The sequence below is a fragment of the Vulpes vulpes genome, chromosome 1 (genome assembly GCF_048418805.1).
Source record: "Vulpes vulpes isolate BD-2025 chromosome 1, VulVul3, whole genome shotgun sequence".
In the NCBI taxonomy this organism is placed as follows: domain Eukaryota; kingdom Metazoa; phylum Chordata; class Mammalia; order Carnivora; family Canidae; genus Vulpes; species Vulpes vulpes.
Window position 1 is genome coordinate 952,638 of NC_132780.1, and position 2,726 is coordinate 955,363.

Sequence of the window (2,726 nt, forward strand, 5' to 3'; positions counted from 1 at the left end):
TGCACGGGGCCAGGCACGGGGGGCGTGGCGGGCCTGGCCGAGCCAGATCAGCCAGTTTCCATAGCATTCCTGCCGCTGCCACAGGCCTCCCCACCCAGGCTGCCCCGGGCGCGGGGGGAGGGAGCTTCCACAGATACCGGTGTTCTCGTGTCTTTGAGAGCCGGTCCTGCTTCTGTTTCACTAGACTAAAGAGCACCCACTAGGCTCCCTGCCCCAGCCGGGCCTGTGTTATGAGCCAGCACGGAGCCCGGGACGAGGGCCTGAGGGACGAGCAGGGGGCTCGGGGGTGAGCCTGTCGGGGCCTGACTCCGCAGCGGGCATCCCGGGGCGACCATGAGGAAGGGCAGGTGCCCGCCTCTGCACCCCACCATCCTGGCCCACTGGAAGGCCCTTCTCTGCCTGGTGCCCGCCCCAGACCCCGGTTTCCGGGACCCTGGGCCCCAGGGTGAGGTGGGCTGAACTACCACCACGGGCCCTCCGAGGGCGCCGGTCGGGAGACCCGCTCAGGAGGCTCCTTTTCCTGGGGAGCATCTTCCAGAAGAAAGCAGCCCGGCTGGACCCCAGGGCCGGGGACAGTGTCCACACACACACACACACACACACACACACACACACGGGCCCCATGGGAGCTTTGAGACCAGGCTTTCCGCCGTCGCCCCTGCTACGTGTCCTACCTCCGTGACCAGCTCCCCACCTCGTGTGCTACTTTGCAAAAATTAAAAGCAAATCCCTCACGGGGAGCCGTGTTTCAAGCTACAAAGACCCACGAACCTCTGCTCTGCCCCCTGGGGCCCTGCAGGGAGTTCTGAGAAGTCAGGAGTCCCCCCCACCCCACCCCCGCCCCTGGGGTAAGAACGTGAGCTGGGCATGAAGCCCACGGAAGAGAGGGTCTTGTGGGCCAGGTTGGGGGTAGGAGGGAGCAGCAGAGCTTTGCTGCAAAAGGTAGAGGCCGGGCAGCCCGGGGTGGCTCAGTGGTAGAGCGTCTGCCTTCAGCCCAGGCCATGACCCTGGGGTCCCGGGATCGAGTCCCAAGTCGGGTCGCTGCATGGAGCCTGCTTCTCCCTCTGCCTGTGTCTCTGCCTCTCTCTGTGTCTCTCATGAATCAATAAAATCTTAAAAAAAAAAAAAAAAAAAAAAAAAAAAAAGAGGTTAGAGGCTGACTCTGGATCCCCTCGGCCAGGACTCAACCCTGTTTTCAGCTGCGTGGCCCTGGGCAAGTCACTAACCGCTGTGCCTCAGTTTCCCCCTCGTACAGAATGAGGGTGCTAGGAGTGCTTGTCAGGGAGTTCAGCAGGACGTCACGGGAGCGAGTGCTGGGCCTGGAGGTCTGCGTGGACGCGCTCTGGGCGCTCAGCGTGACGCTGGGGCCGGGCCTCCGTGGAAGGGCTCGGCAACCTGGCCGCAGGGGGCGGGATGCGCCTCCACCCGGGCACGTGGTGGGCTGAGCATCTCGGAGCGGAGGGCCAGGGCTCGCAAGCCGCAGAATGCGGGGCTCTCCCGGGCAGAGGGGGCAAAGGAGGCGGGGGGCCGCCCCGCACCCCCACCCGCGCCCAGCACCAGCTCTCTGCCTTCTTTTCTTTTCCTCTCCTTCTTTTTTAAGAAGAAAACTCGTCTTGCTACAGTCTGCGGCAGCCCGTAAAAGCACGTTAATCTTTAACGTGTTAGCAAAACAGCCTCCAATTTGAATACCGGCTCTTCCTCCCATCTGTGGTCGCTTGCACAGATTTCCCCCCCGAGTGGCAGGATGCCTCATCCACGCGCCAGCCGGCGGCCGGCTCCCTCCGCCGCCGCAGAGCCTCCCCCGAGGTGAGGACCCCTCTCCCAGATGCCCGCCCGGCCCCACCCGCAGCCTCCGCGCAGCACCGAGCCTGGCAGGGGGCTCGGGCCCCACCCAGGTTCGCACCCGTGGGCCCCCAGGGCTGTGCAGCGCACACGGGACAGCATCTCCTCCAAACCAACTGCAGGGCTCCCGGCTTTGCCAAGGAAAGCTATTGGAGAGGGGGGAAAAAAGAAAAAAAATAAAATAAAACAAACCCAAAAGCTATCATCCAAAGTCGTCTTCAGTTCACCTACGAGAGGAAGGGAAAGAGGATTTAAGAATTTAAGAATAAAAGTTCTTTACACTGAGCAAATCCAGCTTTATGAAGACCCTCCCTCCCGGCCCCTGCTGTTTCCATTTTTCTCCTTTGCACTTAAAAATCACCGTTGGGGAATCTGCAGGTCTGCGGTGGGGGCGGCAGTGAGCGCAGCAGGGTGGGAGCGCCCGGCTGGCCGCGACCCCCGGGCCCATGGGCTGCTGCCCCCCGCCCGCGGCCCCCTCGGCCCAACCACGGCGGAAGATGTGGTCCTCGGGAAGCATACGCTGCTCCCGAGCTTGTCAAGTGGCAAAGAATCAAGGAGGGAATAAATAGCAATATTTTATAAGTTTCAAAATGCTATTTTAGCACAACTACCAGAGCAACTATAGCATAAATCAACAGAGACACCCAAAAGTATGTTTGTACAAGAAATGTAATAAGCTGGTATGAAAAACAGTGTCAACTGGTGCAGATGGCAGAAAAAGCCAATATTCAAATGTATGCTGTTTTACTAACACATTAAAGATCAACATTTTGCTACCTGCTGCTCATGATGGCAGGATTAAAAAAAAACACACACACACACAACACACACATATAGTCGCGCGCGATACCCTAACCCGGAGAGCGAGAGAGTCTTAAAGAAAT